Source organism: Cydia pomonella, chromosome 8, assembly GCF_033807575.1.
Source record: "Cydia pomonella isolate Wapato2018A chromosome 8, ilCydPomo1, whole genome shotgun sequence".
NCBI lineage: Eukaryota > Metazoa > Arthropoda > Insecta > Lepidoptera > Tortricidae > Cydia > Cydia pomonella.
In genome coordinates this window covers 15,135,859-15,156,364 of record NC_084710.1, presented here as the reverse complement: position 1 = coordinate 15,156,364, position 20,506 = coordinate 15,135,859, and the positions used below count along the sequence as shown (strand labels likewise).

General features: G+C 35.6%; 1 protein-coding gene across 11 annotated transcripts in view; it reads right to left on the bottom strand.

The window, feature by feature from the left end:
- LOC133520663 (poly(rC)-binding protein 3) overlaps positions 1–20,506 on the bottom strand; it is a 243,776-nt gene that overhangs the window by 26,736 nt on the left and 196,534 nt on the right. For all 11 annotated transcript variants that reach the window (XM_061855247.1, XM_061855243.1, XM_061855242.1 and 8 more), the window contains one exon: positions 12,808–12,854. The gene's annotated coding sequence lies outside the window, so the exon portion shown is untranslated. The remainder of the gene's footprint in view (positions 1–12,807; positions 12,855–20,506) is intronic.

Below are 20,506 nucleotides of genomic sequence, written 5' to 3'. Positions count from 1 at the left end.
GTAAGTGGACCAGAATCCAGATTTGACTTTAGTTTTTGAAGACTGATTTATAACAACAATAATTGTAAAATTTGGGCCAATTTCATTAAACAGGCACTTTTGTCTAAATTCAGCCCTGGTACGGAAATGTTTGTGTCCGTGGAATTTGATTGTTTTTCTATGAATAATTTTATATATTCGGATATCTAAAAATAACCTCAAGTTTTTTTTTGTATCAATTAAGATTTGCGATCAACATCATGTTTTTAATAACATTAAACAAACTTATAAAATCAAATAATTACCTGAAGTTGTGTCTTTTTAGGGTTCCGTAGCCAAATGGCAAAAAACGGAACCCTTATAGATTCGTCATGTCCGTCTGTCTGTCCGATTATGACACAGCCACTTTTTTCCGAAACTATAAGAGCTATACTGTTCAAACTTGGTAAATAGATGTATTCTATGAACCGCATTAAGATTTTTACACAAAAATAGAAAAAAAAAATTTTTGGGGGTTCCCCATACTTAGATCAAACCGTGTGGGGTATCTATAGATAGGTCTTCAAAAATGATATTTAGGTTTCTAATATCATTTTTAGGGTTCCGTAGTCAACTAGGAACCTTTATAGTTTCGCCATGTCCGACTGTCTCTCTGTCTGTCTGTCTGTCCGAGGCTTTGCTCCGTGGTCGTTAGTGCTAGAAAGCTGAAATTTGGCATGGATATATAAATCAATAAAGCCGACAAAGTCGTACAATAAAATCTAAAAATTTAATTTTTTTAGGGTACCTCCCCTACACGTAAAGTGGGGGTGAACATTTTTTTTTGCTTCAACCCTACAGTGTGGGATATCGTTGGAAAGGTCTTTCAAAACTAATAAGGGTCTTCAACAAACATTTCTTGATAAAGTGAATATATTCGGAGATAATTGCTCCGAAAGAAAAAAGAAATGTGTCCCCCCCCCTCTAACTTTTAAACCATAGGTCCAAAAAATATGAAAAAAATCTTGGAAGTAGAGCTTAAGAAAGACATTAAATGAAAACTATAGCGGATATGATCAGTTTAGCTGTTTTTGAGTTATCGCAAAAAGTTTCCCCTTCATAGTAAAAAGACGTACACCCACAGTTCATCCCTTGGTTAACAATTTACCATACTTTAAGCTCCAGTTTAGCTTATTGTGACGGAAGAGTAACTACGGAACCCTACTCTGAGCATGGCCCGACATGCTCTTGGCCGGTTTTATTTTCTAAACTGAATAGTTTGCGCGAGAGACACTTCCAAAATGCCCCCCCCCTATAACTTCTAAAATAACAGAATGAAAAATCTAAAAAAAATATATGATATACATTACCATGCAAACTTTCACCGAAAATTGGTTTGAACGAGATCTAGTAAGTAGTTATTTTTAATACGTCATAAATGGTACGAAACCCTTCATGGGCGAGTCCGACTCGCACTTGGCCGCTCTTTATTTAATAATATAAAATGTTGTTTCGTTTAATTATCCTTCATCTGACTTGAAACCTCATCGCATTGTTTTTTTTGTCCGGTTGGGACTGGTTTTGAGGAGAAAGAGGACTGTGAGCTTAGAAGCCGGATTGGTATAGTTGTAGGGAATTATGTTTTAAACAACATACTAAAAGTACTGATGGCCCTGATGGGTGCGAGTGAAACTAAAGGGTAGAGAGGGGTTTTGGGGAATTGCCTGCTCCAGTGCCTTTATTGTTCATCTTATTCCCTGCATATCTGATTAAATATTGAGTCTACGATGAAACACTAAAAAAAAGAGGCCTTTACCTTTACACACCCGTCTACCCGTTAGCTTCACCCCCTCTCATCAGTACTTTTAGTATGTTGTTTAAAACATAATTCCCCTACAACTAGTGTAGGTACGAAAATAACACATGTTCAGTGATAGTATTATATCCTCTAGTTTAAGAATATTACATTTAGTATTTGGTAAAGTAATGTACAATTTTTGGTAGAAATTTTCAATATAATCCAAAAGCGAATTCCGGTCAGGGCACGGAGTCTTAACTTAGGTCTTTAGGTATTTTTATGCGTGTTAAATAAACAAATTGATCCTTTAACTTGCCTGAGTCTCCGACTGACAAATAAAATGATATACCTAATCTAAGAAAAAAAAAAACATGTGGTGTGTATTTTCTGCCGCTACCCTAGAATTTTCACAAAAAATATCGAGTTCAGAAATTGACCTAGTTTGGAAATGGAATATTCATTGAAATTCTATACAAAAAGTAAGTACTCGTATCCGTTTCCCCCTTTGTAAATTTATTGATTACATTTTTAGCCTCTTCTCCTGTAAATATCTGAATAATATAGCACCATGTTTCTTATTTTTGTCTCATCTCACAAGGCTTAAAGCGGAAATCAAATTACTGTGTCTCCCTTCTTAACAAAAGTTCCCGTAGAAGATGTTTTTTATGATAAAACAAAAGCATATTCACATTTAAGAAAGTTTGACATGCTTTAACTTCGGATAAATATAATTTTAGGCACAGTTCCGCTTCGGGTAAGCTGAATTGTTTGCGACAAAATTTATTATTGAAATGAACTTTGATCCTAAACAACCGCTTCAGCCCTAGAGCGGAAAACAAATACCTATTCCGTGTTACTGAACCTTGATAAAAGGGACCAATCGTAGATAAACCGTGGAATAGGTTGAGGAGATCGATTAACTCTAGTATAGATAAAACTTAAAAATATAGGTAGGTAACCCTATTACGCAAATTTAAAACGAGCTTTAGGTAAGTACCTTAAAATTGGCTAAATACGTCTCGAGTTAGTATAGAGGAAATCGACGAATTTAGTAACCAGCCTTGATTTGGCATTTCTACTCCGCAAACAGTTTTCAAGAAGACCTATTTTGCAAGAATCTACATGGTTAACCAACAATACCTAAGACAAGCCAAAAAGTTGCGTTTAACGTTGTATTTCAGCATCATGAACTCCTTCGGCAACTTTAATATTTTGACCCGAATTTGGTCTATTTAGTGCTGGGCTCCTTCCCTTCGTATTATTCCCTCAACTTTCTAAGCTTTTCGGGTGTAAGTTTCTAAGGTTCAAAAATTATCCGGCTTACAAAGAAATTATTTGCATTATTTATTATTACACTTATTTCTTACACGTGTCCCTTCTTGGGATCAAAAAGTATCTTCACGTTTGATTCGTGATATATGACTGAAACTCAAAGGACATTAATTTTGGTGAAGATCAGTTTGTATTGTATTACCTCGCTAAATTATTACTGAAAATGTATTTTATTATGTTGGATCGGCACCAAATATTTTTTTGAAGTGGGTAAAGTTAAGAGGCTTTAATTCACTAATAATCATCCTCGCTTAAGAGGTTTAAGCGTATCAAGGAATGTAAGCGTTAATTCTTGGTGGTTTAGCTCCGAATTATTTGACTCATTGTAGGCCATCAAAAGGATTTCTAATAATAAGTATTTTCGCGTAACTTCCCTCCAAGTTTTCGTTGAAGTGGTCCTTTTACTTTCCTTTGGGGTCTTTTTATTACAGACCCAATTATAATACTTATATTACATCTACCAACTGTGTGACTTTCTAGGTTAGTAATTAATTTACGTACCTATTTAAATGTTTCTACTTTGATGTTATTTTTTTAAAAATCGGCCAAGTGTGAGTCTGACTCGCGCACGAAGGGTTCCGTACCATTATCTAAAAATAACTTTTTTGTATGGGAGCCCCTTAACTATTTATTTTATTATACTACCTACTCATAGTGTAGTGTTCCTGCCGGTGCGTAAGGTTGCCAGAGCTCAACGAGGGTTGGGGTTTAGGGTCGGCAACGCGCATGTAACTCCTTTGGAGTTGCAGGCGTACATAGGCTACGGAGACTGCTTACCATCAGGCGGACCGTATGCTTGTTTGCCACCGACGTAGTATAAAACATAAATAAATAGCGGCAACAGAAATACATAATCTGTATGAGTTTCAACTGGCTAACTATCACGGTTAATGAGATATAGTCGAATGGTGACAGACGGACGGACGGACAGCGGAGTCTCAGTAATAGGGTCCTGTTTGACCCTTTAGGTGCGTACCGTAAGTGTATGTCACTTTTGACACTGACATATCCAATCCATATCGTATTTTTAGCAAATGTTTGACGTTCCTGTATAGGCCGCTCGGCTGGTGATCTTCTAGCCTACCTAACACATCGGTAGGCACGGGCGATCGAGACAAAGGGTGAAGCGTTGGCTGTTAGTTTGGATATAGCGAAGACCTTCGATCGCGTTTGGCACAAAGCACTTATTTCGAAGGTACCATCCTATGAGCCATTCAGAGAATTCCCTAAAATAAGTCTCTGAATGGGGTCAACTTAACTTAGTCCGTTTTAACCCTACGAAGACACAAGTTTGCGCGTTTACCGCTAAAACGTTAGAGTTTGTCGTGTCACCTCGTTTTGAGAGCACTCCCCTGACTGCCACAGCCGGTATCGGAATCCTTGGCATCGAAATCTCGAGTAAAGTCCAGTTCCGCGGCCATTTAGAGAGTAAGGCCAAATTAGCCTCAAAAAGGCTCGGTGTGCTCAACAGAGCGAAACAGTATTTAACACCGACCCACCGCCTACAGCTATATAAAGCGCAGGTGCGCCGACACATGGAATAGTGTTCTCATCTATGGGCAGGGGCAACCCCATACCAGCTTCTTCCTCTGGACCGCATTCAATGAAGAACGACTCGAATTGTCGACTGGCAGCGTATACGTATATCGGACCAGGCCGCGTAGCCAACGTGCAAATCGCTTACACTCCGTAGCGATCGAAACACAGCTGTCACTGTCGCACTAATATGGAAGGGTGATAGAGAGACACAAAGTGTTTCGCTGTCGAAGCGATAGCGATTGTCACCCTGGCTAGGCCGGCTGCTTGACTCCTTGGCGCTGCGTAGAGATGAAGCCTCGCTCTGCATTTTCTATCGCATGTATAACGGGGAGTGCTCCGAAGAATTGTTCGGATTAATTCCTGCCGCTTCTCTTCTTTTATGGTTAGCAGTCCTCAACTGTGCGTTTCTCCAGGAACTTTCTGCATCGCACAGCCAAACTGTGGAATGAACTGTCGCCTGCGGTATTTCTGGACCGATACGACGTACAAGACGTATCTTAACTTAAAGTTCGAATCGAGCCGTGACCCTTCATAAAGCTTACTGTAAATATACCCAAAGAATATAATAATATACGTATACTTATATCCACCCATTACAAAAACATAGCAACCTCTTTATAACATTCAGAAATGTCAAAATGATGGATAGGGACAAACTATCATTAACGGTTTGTTAGATTTGACAGCCGATTAAGGATAACGCCATTACGGTCCATCGATGTTCAGTAAGAGGATTGCTTTTACGAGTAGTATAGTCAAGGAATTTAATTTCAGTACCATTTCGTACCTTAACACAATGACTATAGTATGATGTCTCTTACGACTAATATTATTCGATACTGTGACAAGGTACAGCTATTTGTCAAGACTCTGCGGTGGCATCATGGTTCCATTTTTATCACTTGTCACTATGCCCGTCACTTTCGCGCTTACACACTTGTTAGAACGTGACAGGCATGGTGACAAATGATAAAGAGCCGACCATCTTAGCCCTGCTATAGTGTAACACGTTGCGTTATGTTGCGTCGGGTACTTATATACTTCATCGGGTACCTACCTCAGTATCTAAAATCTATGAAGAGAAATAAATTGTTATTACTGATTAGATACCTACGGTCACTTTACACTGGTTTTCTCAAGAACTGGGCTCGCCGCGTACGCGCAATTAATTCGCAAGTCACCCACGAATGGATTTTAAAATCAAGAAGCGAAATACCGGAGCATAAATCCTGTTTATTATTTTATGCATATTTTCCAACACATCATGAACACTTAAAGTGCTGGTAGTAAATATTTGTGAGAGAAAAATGCGCGGTGTTTTCCGTGCAGGCTCACTAATGGACTGGTTCACTCCTTGTTTGCGCCTCGGGATCACCGGAGTACGTAACGACTTCGCCCGTAGCGCGATGGAAGTGCATGGCTATTTTTTATTAAACTGTAAAATAGCAGAGAAGACAGTGTAATGTTAAAATTTATTACAGTCAACCGGTAAGACATGCGGTGCGGCTTCTAAGCCGAATATCATGGTCCAAGCACCTGCTAGGTATACAAGTAATGTAGTAATGGAAACCGGTAGATTATATGGAAATATTTATAGAGTGACCCCTTTTGGTCTTGAGTGTACGAGTATGTACCTATATAGGAAACACAAATAAGAATGAATTTCGGAGGCAAGTCACGCGCGGGTCTGAAATCCTACTTTTTATAGCTTTTTTGCCGTTTGATATGGCAAAGTAAGACAAGTACAGGTGTGATAGAATTTTAGAACAAGAGTAATAAAGTGAAATAAATAAAAAAGTTGTTGAAGTGCGACGTTCAAACGCCGTAAAATTTATACGACCATTTGCATGTAGGCCGGACACTTCGGGATTTCACAGTCCCTTTAGGGAATTAAATCTTTCTCAATTTTATTGCCCTTTTGTTTTAAATCAGCTTTTTTTTTGAGTTTTTTGCTGAAGCGAAATACTGTTTAACTTGGCAAAGAACGTTTATTCTACGATTTCATTTTTTGTTGTTTCATTTCGTTATTAGTTGGTACCTATAATTGTATTGTATGAAAAAATAAGTAGGCAAAGACAATTGGTAACTGTCGAGTTGAATCTACTTATAATGGTCTACGTACATTAAATGCTATTGATACTCAAATCAAATAACATAAAAACTCTTTACAAAAAAAAGTAAATCGACTTCAAAAATAATAAAATAAAATATTATCCTTTTTAGGGTTCCGTAGTCAACTAGGAACCCTTATAGTTTCGCCATGTCCGTCTGTCTGTCTGTCTGTCCGCGGCTTTGCTCCGTGGTCGTTAGTGCTAGAAAGATGAAATTTGGCATGGACATGTAAATCAATAAAGCCGACAAAGTCGTACATAAAATCTAAATTTTTTTTAGGGTACTTTCCACTACACGTAAAGTGGAGGTGATTTTTTTTTCTTCAACCCTACAGTGTGGGGTACCGTTGGAAAGGTCTTTTAAAACTAATAGGGGTATTCAACAAACATTTTGATAAAGTGAATATATTCGGAGATAATCGCTCCGAGAGAAAAAAAATGTGTCTCCCCCTCTGAACCATAGGTCCAAAAAATATGAAAAAAATCTTGGAAGTAGAGCTTCAGAAAGACATTAAATGAAAACTATAGCGGACATGATCACTTTAGCTGTTTTTGAGTTATCGCAAAAACTTTCCCCTTCATAGTAAAAAGACGTACATCCACAGTTAAACGTTATTAGGTACGACATTAAATGGGTTATTAAAGTTATTTGGCATTATCCATGTAAATAAGCTAAAATTTAAGTTAAAAATCTGTTACTTTTATTAGGTACTGATTATGCAAATTTGCTCATTTGTTTAACTCAGGTGAAAGGTACCGTTTCATCCCTTGGTTAACAATTTACTATACTTTAAGCCCCAGATTAGCTTATTGCGCCGGAAGAGTAACTATGGAATCCTACACTGAGCATGGCCCGACATGCTCTTGGCCGATTTTTTTAAGTATATGTGTTACCAACTGATATGTTTGAGGTCGGTGCCAAGCCAAACTTTGAAGCATACCATGATTTTGGTGCGATTCGATAAGGATGCGACTATATAAATATGTAAAAACAATACGTAGGATTGCCTTACGACAGCAATGAACATACTTTCTTAAGGTAAGTACCTAAGAACACACGGTCGAACCTTCTTAGCGCAGTCCATACGATGTTTGTGGGTATATTAGTATAAATACAATGCGTTTATTTACCGTCGTGATTTCTAAAGGGCTATATTAACTAATTTTCGAACTGTGTGCACGCAAGTGTGGAATTGGGACTGAGTTATTTCCAGTCCCTTATCCAGAGAACTTCATTTCAAAATATAAAACAATTCAAGGACCGACTCATGCCAAATTTCACCTAAATCTATTCAGATGTTTAGCCGTGAAAAGGTAACAAAGAGACAGACAGAATTAATTTTACGTTTATAATACCTATTACGTGGCATAAAGCTGATTGTTTTTGACATGTATTGTTAGAATTTTGCACTGTGGCACTGACTTATAACATATCAGTTGGTAACACATATACTTAAAAAAAGATAATATTTTATTTTATCCTTTTTGAAGTCGGTTTACTTTTTTTTGTAACAAGTTTTTATTTTTCCATTTTTAGTTATAAGGCATTGTTAAGAGCTTACGAGTAATGCGTGACGCATAAATGAAAAACACAGTCATGTTTAACACTCAATTCATTAACTTTAATAAATAATCAGGATTTTCCTCGAGTGCGTCTGGGAAATCATTCCTGCCACTACTCTAAATCTATCCTCCGCCCCGCCACTGGTCCAATCCCTCAACCCTCCGATCGCTCAACCTCACAGAACATCAACCCGTGATCACTGAAACCCTTGACCCTGAACCACCAACACCAAACCTTCAACCGCTATTCCCCGACCCCTCAACTCCAGAACCTTTATCTCCTAATCCTAACCCTCAATTCCTTACGTAAAATAAGTTACGAACACGTCAGTTAATATATAGGGTCAAACTCGTGGTAAGGCTACAGTTGCACTACATCAAATACCAATTTGAACTACTACTCTCGTAAACAACCAAGTTTACGAGAGGAAATGCTTGAGTTGCTTAAGAATACAGTCAAATCACTATACATGTTCCTTTAAAACTTGAGGAGTTCCCTCAATTACTCGTGGATTTCATCATCAGATTTGAACCAAAAATATTAAGGGACCAACTTGGAGGTAACTCCTTTCAAACAAAAAAGGAATTACTCAAATCCGAGCACGGGTGACGGAGTAATCGGTGAACATATTACATAAAAAATATGATCATCAATTACCATCATAAAATTATCATCATCAGATCCACTTCATCAAGTTGATGGTTTTTGAGAGGAAATGCTTGAGTTGCGTAAGAATACAGTCAAATCACTATACATGTGGCTTTAAAAATTGAGGAGTTACCTCAATTCCTCGTGGATTCCATCATCAGATAAGAACCAAAAATACTAAGGGACCACCTTGGAGGTAAATCCTTTCAAACAAAAAAATAATTACTCAAAGCGGAGCACGGGTGACGGAGTAATCGGTGAACATATTACATTAAGAAATATCATCATCATTATCATCAAAAATCATCACCATCAGATCCACTTCTTCAAGTTGATGGTTTTTGAGAGGAAATGCTTGGTTTGCTTAAGAAAACACCCAAATCACCATAGACGTGCCTTTAAAAAATGAGGAGTTCCCTCAATTCCTCATGGATCCCATCAACAGATCAGAACCCAATTAAAATGGGACCAACTTGGAGGTAATTCCTTTCAAACAAAAAAGAATTACTCAAATCGGAACACAGGTGTCGGGAGTAATCGGTGAACATACACAAAAAAATTGCCACAAACGAATACAGAACCTCCTCCTTCTATGAAATTGAAGTCGGTTAAAAAACCACCCCTACATATACAATACCTATAGGTACATGCGTTGGAAAGACGTTAATACATCATCCTGTTATCCTTCGTTAGATAAGTGCCTAAATGAATACCTTAATTAAAAAGGGAATTGCGGTTATTAAATATTAGTGCTTATTCATCCATTTTATTTTTACAAGCGCCGTCATTTGTCTTCCAACAATAATAATTCAATAACTGTAATACGGGGGGCTCTCAAATGCCGTGTCAAAAACGGCGGTTGGGACATGAAAGATAATGTATCGTGGGTGAGCACATAATCCTTACACGGTCACCGTGTGCGACAACAATTCATTCATCACGACGAAAGCCCACGAAACATGTGACGCCGTCGCCTGAAGTGTCATTGGGGTATTAATTTTGTGAATGGTCCCTGGGAATAAACGTGGAATTTTTGGGACAACCCTTAACCATTCACTTGCTTTTGGTAATTGTAGTTACCAGCTGTCACCCTTATTTTATTATAATAATAGAAATCACTGAAAAATATGAAGCATGTGAGTGTTTATCGGCGCATATTTTGAAGAGTAATGTCGTTTAAGCATATAGTTTGGGCACCAAAATGTAGCAGTAGCTCATAATTTAACATATTCTAAGTTATAACACATTCTTCTTGATTTATTTTTGAACCAAATTTTTCGATTTTTTGTTATAGATTTAGATGATGACTCCGAAACTTATATTAAGAAAAAGCTTGGATTTTTAACGAGGGCTATATCAAGCATTAACTATATAATATGTTCTTGATTACCAAAACTATAGCAAACTGTCTGAATTAGTAAAATTATTTTCGTCTCCTCCATGATACGACCGACGTTCGTTTTGCATTGTTAATTGAGAATTTTCACGTCTAATAATCCCGTAAATTGACGTTCATCCTTTAAAGCGATGCGGTTAATTTTATGGGTAATACAGTTTCCGGGAGCGCAACCGCTTTGTTTGATATGGAGTAGATTTGGTTTCCGTTACAACCAAATATTTGAAGCTACACGCCTTTATAAGGGTGGAGTTTTGTTGATCTTAATGGTGGCTGGATGAGTACCTATGTGCCTTTGGATTTTCGGGTAGCTGGAATTACATCGAAATTCGAATGATATTCGACGGATTTTTTAAATAATGGCGTTTTTTTTTTAATTTTAACCTGAATTATTTAGAAAAGATAGGTAATATTTTTTGAATATCTATATAACCATTGTTTAATAATGGAACTTTCTAAGTGGAAACTTGCATGAGAATTTAAAAATAAAAGCTATTAAAGCAACCCGAGGCAAAATATTCGGGACTTTCAAGATAATTCCTCGCATCCATTTCCATGTCCCGGCATATTGAGGTGTCGTTTAAGACCGGAAATCCTTTAACTGTGTGTCCATATGTTTTCAGCACAATAGGATTATTTACGCGTTAAATGTTCAGGACCCTGGCGGGTATGTTTTGTAAAGGATATACTTATATTTTTGGGAAAATGTAGATATGAGGATTCATCATATTCTATGAATTTTTGAATTGTTTTTTAAGTATTCTTGTATAGTTGACGTGGTGCATCCATTTACATAAACACGGAAACTACACGTTGATATGAATTAGATTAATATAAACCATGTTCAGGCAAATAAAACAAGTTTCATCAATATGTTCTATTCGCAAAACATTAATTTTCCTAGTCATTAGCGTGTCTAACAAATCATGGTAATTGATTTTGTTGTAAAAATTGGAAAGCGCCAAATGGGAATGATAAATGGGGCAGTCCCCAAGACTTTAATCACAGTCATTAGCACGGACTGTATTTCCAGGCCTTACATCACTTACTTGCTGCCTTGGGCCAGTAATTGGTGGCCTTGAGATCCTTAATAGCTATGAGTAATTGGGGATCCTACTTATATTGGTTTGAAGAGATGAATGCTCCGTAGGTAAATAACTTCAGGTGCATGGCGGCTTGGGAAGCTCTTGTTTTATCTAACTTATTACCGATTTGAATTTTAGTAGCTAGGCTTATTTTACTGGAACTGGTTTGTGTTTATATTGTATTTGTTTTAAAATATTAGGAAGGATATATAATATAGTTCGATATAGGTATGTGACTAAATTTATATTGTGAAATAAACTAATTCACGCCAGTCTTCTTGTAGTTTTAAGGCGACTTGAGTCTACCTGTGTAATGTACAGTGAGCTTGCGACATTGAATATAGAAATTATGAATGAATTCATTCATAATTAATATTTATTATCATTATTATAGTGGCCATGCACTTTTACGGCTAAGGGTACATATGTGTGAATAATCTGATTAAGAACTGTATTAACTTGAACTAATTACTGTAACTAATTAGCTTGATTGGACTGGATGGTAACTGAATTATAGAAGTAGTTAAACTGAAGTAGATGCCAAATATTAAAGAAAAAGTAGCCGTCCAGTAGTGAAGGCTGGATTCGAACGGGCGTCTATAGCCATCCGGGCTTACTTTGGGTTTTGGACTCCTAAGCCACCCCGCCACGACAGAACCGGTCCCAATTTCTCGACTACATGCCATATTAATAAGACTAGGCGTCTTTGACCAACTCTAAGGGCGAGCAGTACATGCTTCCACCTCCTGTACGAATCCCTTACGCTTACGGGATAACGATATGGCGAGAGACATTGGTGCTGCCACTCTTGTACACAATATATATCCGCGGCGGATAGCTAAAGATTCCAATCCAGTTCGAATCTAGCTTTTAAAAAAGACAAATCAAAATATGTGATAAAAATAATTTGATTTGTTCACAAAGTTGTATGTAGAAGTAGTTGTAGGTACGAGTAACTTAATACCCTACTCATATAGATATTTGAAACTTTATTTATGTAGGTATTCGCTTTCCTAAAACGATACATCACAAAGATACAAGAACGTTTGTATCACCACTATAACTTATTATAATCCCGTAAGTAACTTACATCCATATTTTATCTGTGACATGGGTTCCGAAGTGCTAGATATTATTTTCCATTTGTCACGGTTTCTATTAAATGTATAAGTTTTGGCTCCATTGCTTTTACTGTACATACCTAAGATATATTTTTTGTGACACTTATATTATAAATGGTGCTAGAAAAGTGAGTTCTGTAAGCTATATCTAGCAATGACCTCGATTAAATACTTCTGTTCTAATATTAAATAAAAAATAAAAGTAATAGCTGTTCAGTAAAAACTACGTAAAATACCTAATGAAAATCAACTTACATTTCAATGTCCTTCAGCTAGATCACGTGTTATAGTTTCAGGAAAATCTGAAAAGAAAGGAAAGTAGGTACTTATTAACAATATCGAATAAAATACAACAATACGCATTTGACTCATCACAGGCCTTTGCGTCAATTGCATTATGCATTGCTGTTTAGATGCGTTTGCGGATGCGTGAGCGACACGAACTCCCAAAATTTTTGGCAGAGAAAGCTCATCCCACCTGAAGTTCCAGTTTCAGTTTGCTTTCTGCGACACCTTCTGCTATCTAACGCATTAAACCAGGCTTGGTGGCTATGCATTTGACAACGTTATTTAAAATCAACAACTTACGGCTACATGGCAACGAATTTATATCAGTCATTATACCTAAAACTGCTGCTACAAAATATTTGGAGATATCCGAAGCTAAAAAAAAAACATTCGACAATCGCTGATCTTTTTTTAAGCGGCTAAGTTACGTCGGTGATTTTTGTAAGAAGTTATTCCAAATCGCAGAACCAATTAAGGAGTACTACAAGAGTTATTTTTAATGGAAAAAGACGATTTTTTTAAGGGCAAAGGGGAGGCTTGGATGGCTTTAACACAGCGGCACTTTGTTGGTCGAGATTGTGGCATCATCTAAACATTAGCACAACGGCGGATCGTGTTCCACCTCTATTGATACCTGCGTACCACCCGGAGATTCAGCGGGAGATATTTACATAAAAGGAGGGTGAATAAACGGCGAGTTTGTTGTCGTGACGTAGGCAATTTTGTAACAACTAAATTAGATAAAATGATAAAGAAACAACAAGATTAATGAATACCACATCAGATAACAAAAGTACAAGGAAGAAATTGTTTTGTCTATGTGAGCAACGCTCGGTTGCTGTGATACTTATTGCTATTAATTTGATGTATCCATACTCGGACAATAACAAATGCTAACTGACTGATAATATTATAATTTTATGTTTTTATCGGTGGAAATATCGAACACGTGTCTTAGAACTTCTTTTAGATGGGCGAATACGTTAAATTGACGACGTGAAGCCAGTAAATACATAATAATAAAGCGGAAAGTGTTTTGGGATGTTGAATTATTGGAATGGTTTTTATTCCATGTAAGTATCACATGTACATTTTCTAAGAACTACTAGAACACTAGAACACAGGTTAAAATTGTTTTAACTAAGGCATTACATTCCGGAGAACTAGATTTAACTACGGAAAACGGGGTTTCGTTGGTAACTAAATACGTTCCGCAATCCTGATTTTCCAACTTCTCTACAATACCAGTTTATTAATTAGGTTAAGATACTATTTGTAGATCTAAAATTAAGTACCTAAATAATAATTATTTATAAATATCTGTATCTCCGGGGTTATGGGTGCGGAAATGATTGCGAATATTTATAGCTTTGTATGTTGTCATAGGGGCTACAAAACCTACATATAATACATATTAAAGGGTTAACCCCAAGGTCCCATTTTATAAACCTACAAATTTGTAACGTGTTGCTTAATAAAATAGGTGGCATATTCTAATTGTAACAAAAGGTTATGAATTTGATTTGGGTTTGTTAAGTATTTGATCTGTTAGCCACTCACATGATTCCGATTTTAACGAAAGGTGCCCTGAATTGCTCTGCCATTTCGCAGATACGACGGCACAGTGTCGTGATATCTTCAAAAATCGATAACTTTGCTTCTGCTTAAGCATTTGGAATAATTCTTTCGGTTTTATAATGGTAAAGAAACAAAGAAATTTATTTTCTTACTTTAGCTATTTGCTGTTATAATAAAAATAATTATTAAAAATTCACGAAGTTTACCCAAAGGAATAATTTCCGAGTTATAGTAGAAAACTATTTTTAATAAAAAATCTAAATCGATAACGTATCTTTTTTTTGTATTCAATTTAAAGAAGGCTTAATAAGCTTTTAATTGATACTAATAACCTTGATAGCTCACCTATAAAATTGCAGAGTAAAACTGATTCAAATTCTGATAAGGAACTTTCGAATTGCTCCACCTGGCGTGTAACTATGTGCTATGTTCGTGATTTTTTTTGTGGCTAATTTAGACACTGAAGTACAAAAATATAGTAAAAAACCGTTTAAGACACTAATTACCTTGAAATAAAATACATAATTTATGTAATTATCACAATGATAGTGGCTTTATAACTTAAAATAACAAAAGAGTATTTACATACGTACTAAACTTTAGTGTTTTTTAAAACGGCCGATCACCAACAACCGAACTAACTTATAACTACACTAACACGTATAATATATACACCATAACATACACTTTACAACAAATTAAGCACAATAAGCAAATAGTAACTATTAACACATGAAATTATACTGATTACAAACGTAAATAAACAAACAAACTGACCTGCGCCATGTCAAAAACAAAGATGGCTACCTATTTAGGTCGGAGACACAACAGTCGCGCGGTGCAGATGTTCAACAGAAATAGGAACTTTTAACACATTCACTGCCAGACGAAAAACGGCAAGCTACCCCAGGATCCGGGCAATATAGCAAAGAAATATTAGTAAATAGAAATTATAAGTAAGTAGTAACAAACACCCCAAAACGCGTATGCAACGTCTAGTGTACTACATGCCTTACGATGTACAGAAATGCTTTAAGCAACCAGAGTTGCTGTGTTTGTACTTACAATTTTCCGTCACATGGTTTGTTCGCTAATCCTGGATAATACACAGTGATTTAATGCATTTTATTGTTTATTAATGTAATTTAATAATCGAACTATTTAATGACTATAGGTTGCTCAAGATATATTTGGTAATCATAGAAATCTAGGGCATTAAAATAGGAAACACGCCAAAAATCTACAGAGTTATTGGTTTGAAGTGAGATTTTATGGTCATCAATATTAAGTAGGTCTAAAATATAGTTTTAATCTAATAGACCAATAAACGCGGAGTAATTTAATATATAATACTAACAGAAATATGTAAATTTGAATACTTACGGCATTTTAAAACACGCAGCAACTTTTAACACACGCACTTTTCCGAACAACTTGCAAAGTGACATAGATAAAAAATACTGTGGTTATGTCTATGTGGTTGAAACATTTTTTAAATATTGTCACGTTGGTATTCTGTGTTTTAATAATTGTTTACACCATATCTGTGCAGCCCTTCACAGATAAGAAATAAAAAACCGCATACACTCCGTTCGCAACTCGAGTTGCGGCGATCATTTTAGAGGTGCGAAATGTTGAAACCTTAGTTGCTGGAATCATGTGAGTGGTTAGTATCAAAAGTGACATTTCTGATTGCAGACAAATTCCTAACCTATAATTAGAATCAGAATTAGCCTCCATGGCTGTTTGGTAAACAAACAATTGTTTGATGCCTCAGGAGCAACTTGCTATACCAGTGATTATTTAAATATTCGTAGGCTTTCAAGAGGGGCCGGGCTGAAAGGACCGATGTTACAATGGACGCTGTCTCACAGCAGTCCAGAACCCAATTAAAGTTAATAATCCTCTCACAAAAAGATTATAAAACGATCTCTTTTTAAATTAAGTCTTGGATTCCGTTGTTTTATCTCGGCCAGCGGATTTTTAATGCGAAAATTCCATCTTTAGACATTACCTTCGCTTTCACTTTAAAGTGCGATAAATTGAATAAGTACTTGAGGATCGACTACCTGAATCTGTTTTATGTAGAAAAAAAGTCGTTTAATTGAAATTATAGGGATAGACTCCACCATGGATTTAAAAATAATGTAAGCAAAACGTCACGGCAGAGCTCAAAGGAGATGGCGGCACTATTTTGATGTCTTCTAAGGTGATTAGTTTAATATTACTAGACCTGGCGGTTTTTCTAGCACAAAGAAGGCAACACTAGTGACTTCCTTCCGATATTTAGTTTATTGATATATTATATTATCGATGATTATAAAATAGTATAAGTAAAACGCCACGTTTAACGTTGGAGACGTCGATAACAGGATTGTCGATATTTTTATTTTGTCAAGGACTAAAAATATGAGGTTATCTAGGTCGTCTTCTTCTAACTACTGCATCACCTTAACTTATTTTTCCGTTACATTCACACAGGCAACTAATAGTCATTAATTTTATCGCTGAAAGTATGAGATTTTAATTCAATCTCACTTCTCTCTGATCACACAAAGATCATTCATCATTCATTATTTGAAAAGCAACTCTTATTGGAACAATACCAAATTTACAAAATAACTAAACTAATAGCAATAGCATAATACCCACGATTAGTTGCGTTTTCGCTTGTGAGAGAATGGGGAAACACATTTATTTGAGTTCCCTTGGCTAGTTGCAACATCTTTTGTATCTGCAGAATACGGGATTCAATAGTTGGTAAAGTTACTGTGATCAGTCGGACCCTCTTTATCCTTTGAGAGATTTTGTTCGTTGATGTAAGAAGATAACAAATAGTTCCTATGTCCAACAGCCTATATAAGTAATCTATATTTCCATATTCTCACAGTTGTTTAATAGTATTTTATACAATCGTGAAATAATAGAGAGCTTTTCATTGGAGTACCGAGTTTAGGCAACGAAGCTTGTTGAGTTGCCTAAGTAAGGTACGAGATTGAAAAGCTTGATTGATACAATACTTTTTCTACGAGTCATCTAAAAAAATACTTTTTTTTAAATACAAAACCTAAATAAGTAATGAAAATTGGTAAGTATCTCAGTAGACAAAAATGTTGGCATAAACGCGCGACTCCCGCCCCGCGCCCGTTTAGTCTTTTCTATGGGAGCGCGGCGGCACGTGATTGGTAAATTTTTTATAGTTGACTACAGCGTATCGAAATGAATCTTATAGTTGAGTTGGGAGCCCATACATGAAAAGTACGCAATAATAGTTTGGTATACGAAATCTTAATTCAACCAGTCGACGAGTAGCAAAATATATTTATACAATATACAACGTTATCATTTAAAATCCGCATTAAGTTAGTAACGAAACTTGACCATTGGCGGACCGGCGACGTTTTCCACTAACTAAATCTTATCAAATCACTTTGATTTTGATGTCGATCGCTACAACGTAATATAACGATTTTCACGCGATTATACGAAAGCGAATCGTCTCGATGATGGGCAGGCTTAGGGGCAGTACCAACAGCATTCTGGAAGTAATTGCAGAGAGGGTTGAGAATCCTATACTGGCGCATTGGATTCGCCAAGTTATAGGATTTTTGAAATTTAGAAAATAGGTTAGGTATTTTAGTTGTAATATTATAATAAGTACAAAATTAACATTAGTTCCTAAGTTATACTAACAAATATGGATGGTTGTAAAATCCGAAATAAATATTTTCAATTTCAATTTCAATTTCAATATATACTAGGTTTATAGGATTCGACTTTAATTGTATTGCAAATTTTGGAAAATAAAGGAAAACCTATTAGGTCTGTAGGTTTTTCATTGTATCAATAACATACTAAAAATCATGAAGAATGGAAAATATTTAGAAGTGGAAAAACGTTTTCTCGTTTTGATTAGCGATCACGTGGTATACTTCTCTCTTCACAGAAAAAAAATAGTTCTCCAGCCAAGTAAATACTCTCGTGTCAAGACATTTTGTGTTTCCTATACAGTGTGTCCCTAGCCATTGAACAAAGCCGAAATGTACATAATGCATTAGGGTATTTAGAACCATTGTACAAAGTATCATAACAGCCGGTGTAGCGGATTCGAAGAAATTGACAAATTACCATTTTCTACTTTGGAGCAGCATGTATGTGTTAGTAGCTCCTAAGGTAATATCCTCAAAGAATAGTATGGAACATTCTTCAACCTTTTTGATTATCTTTTTTATTTATGACACTAATAAGCTTCTGATTTTTGAAAAATGACATCATTATCAAATATTTCGAACAAGTTGTCAAAAACACTGCCAAAGACGTGTGTTTCTTTTTGTTGACGATTATTGCAAATTACTTTTGTTCGCAAAAAATATATATTTTTTTCTTTTGTTCTAATGAAAAAAATATTAACGTCAGAGCATTCCTGAGAAGTAACCCTACGTGGGATTTTGTCCAATGGCTAAGGTCACCCTGTATAAGGAAACAATAAAATTCTTGCGTCAAGATATAAAATATTTCAAAGTTTATTATTTAAGCTAAAAGATTCAATTCTCTAACCGAACTATAAAAAGTTTTTTTTAAAGCTTAATATTCTCATCAAGAGCGTTTGCGTTTTGTTTTATGTATTGTATTTTTTTAATTGAACCTAAGTGTCTTAGTGCAATACTTACTTAAAGAACTTGTGCCAAGAAACTTTGTTTCTTGGGGTTAGATACTCATAATTGAATTGAGAATTATATTTCTCCATAAAAACAAGAAAAAGCATTGGTTCAAGAGTACGTTACTCAATGTGAAATATTATATTATTTATATCTAGAGCTGAAATTTCTTAGTGCCAAGTTTAGTATGTCTTGAATAAAGAATTAATTTTCTTAAACCAACATCATTTTCGTCATTCGTTGAAAATATAATGTTGGTAGTTCTAAACTTTTCAATAATTCTCTTCATCTTCTTCTTCCTCGCGTTGTCCCGGCATTTTGCCACGGTTCATGGGAGCCTGGGGTTCGCTTGCAAACTAATCCCGAGAATTGGCGTAGGCACTAGTTAGTAGTTTTTACGAAAGCTAGCGCTCTTACCGCTAGGCCACCAGCGCTTTTGTCCTCTTCATCAAATATATTGATATTATTTTATGTAAAAGTCTCAACCCAAAGTTTTGGTGATATTTCTTTAAAATAGCTTTGGCTCTTGACTGTATATTGAAAACATTAAACCAAGAATTAATCGCTCTTGCGTAAAAACTTAAAAATCTCAAAGCAAAAGTTTGGTGCTTCTTCTTTGAAATACATAGCTTTGGTTCTTGACTGTAGGTTGAAAACAACAAACCAAGAATTTATCGCTCTTGTCTAAAAACTTTAAAGTCTCAAAGGAAAGTTTTGGTGCTTCTTCTTTGAAATAGCTTTGGCTCTTGACTGTAGGTTGAAAACATCAAACCAAGAATTAATGGCTCTTGTATAAAAACTTAAAAGTCTCAAACCAAAGTTTTGGTGCTTCTTTTTTAAAATAGCTTTAGCTCTTGAAAAAAAATTAATATATATATATTTATATATTTATTTCAGACTCATAGAATCCATATCTTGTTAGTCTCACTTAAACTCGGAATCCTATAAACTAAATGTTTGTACATTTATAACAAAATTAAAACTATAAGTTAAATAACACTATCTATTTCCCATCATCAAACCAAGAATTAATCGCTCTTTCCAAAAAACTTAAAAGTCTCAAAGGAAAATTTTGGTGCTTCTTCTTTGGAATTGGGTAACATTTTTGGTTTGAGGAAGAGTTACTCAAGATAAAACCGTTTTTTAAGAGCGTGATATCTCTTGCTAAGACGTTTTTTTATTGCGGCGAATAATTAATATCTTAACTCAAATCACTACCATTCGCTTTAAAAATGTGTAAAGGTAAAACTAAATATTTTTTATTCTCCTTTAAAAAATCATGATGCTTTTAACTCAAGACATATTTATTGGACTAAGCAATTTATAATTTTCTTTAAGCAACAGTGCGCAAGAGAGTTTTGCGTTTTGAATTAAGATATCTTTTTTATCCGTGTTAAATACGTGAATACGTGGGTGACCCGTTTTTAATA